Source organism: Clarias gariepinus, chromosome 27 (assembly GCF_024256425.1).
Source record: "Clarias gariepinus isolate MV-2021 ecotype Netherlands chromosome 27, CGAR_prim_01v2, whole genome shotgun sequence".
Lineage (NCBI taxonomy): Eukaryota > Metazoa > Chordata > Actinopteri > Siluriformes > Clariidae > Clarias > Clarias gariepinus.
The window spans coordinates 7,474,088-7,475,041 of NC_071126.1; positions in this window are offsets into that span (position 1 = coordinate 7,474,088).

A 954-nucleotide genomic window follows, 5' to 3' on the forward strand; every position below is an offset into this window, starting at 1 on the left:
TTCAGGGTGTTCAAGTTCCGCAATCACAACCGTGCTAGATCACTGAATTCCTCTCGCCAGGATCTTTCCTTAAGCGCGTAAACAATGCGTGACACACACACACACACACACACACAGTCATTAGACGGGAGGGAAAGGTATGCGCTTTGAGTTGGTATTTTTTTAATGCATTGTGAATTGATGTATATTAGAACATGAGGTACACTGAAATAGTTTTACTCAGAAGCACAGATTTTCAGTTTCTTAAATAAAAGTTAAAACTCAAGAGCTTGTAGTGTTTAATAAGAGTAACAAGTAATCATAATTGACAGGTACCTGAACACAACTACAAAACAAAAATCCAAAAAAGAATCCGAAATGTAAATAAACATGAAATTAATAAAAAAAATTAATTAAATAAATAAATAAATAAATAAATATATATATATATATATATATATATATATATATATATATATATACATTACAGAGCCTTGTTGCTGTATGTAGAAATGTAATTCATGTGACATACACTATATGGACAAAAGTATTTAAGTCTTATCCCCAGTGAAGTGCGATCTTAATGTTTCCCCATACCGATACATCTTGGACATTTCGTTTCCTATTCTAACATGACTATAAGGAGATGGTTTGATGAGTTCAGTGTGGAAGAACTTGACTGGCCTGCACAGAACCCCTGACCTCAACCCCATCGAGCACCTTTGGGATGAACTGGAATGGAGATTGAGAGTCAGGCCTTTTAGTCCAACATCAGTGCCTGACCTTATAAATGCTCTGCAGAATAATAGGCACAAATTCCCACAGAAACACTTCAACCTCTTGTGGACAGCCTGCCAAGAAGAGTGGAAACTGTTATGGAGGCAAATGGGGACCAACTCCATATTGAAGTATATGAATTTGGATACAATGTCATTGCAGGTTTGGGTAAATACTTATACATATAGTGTACTATAA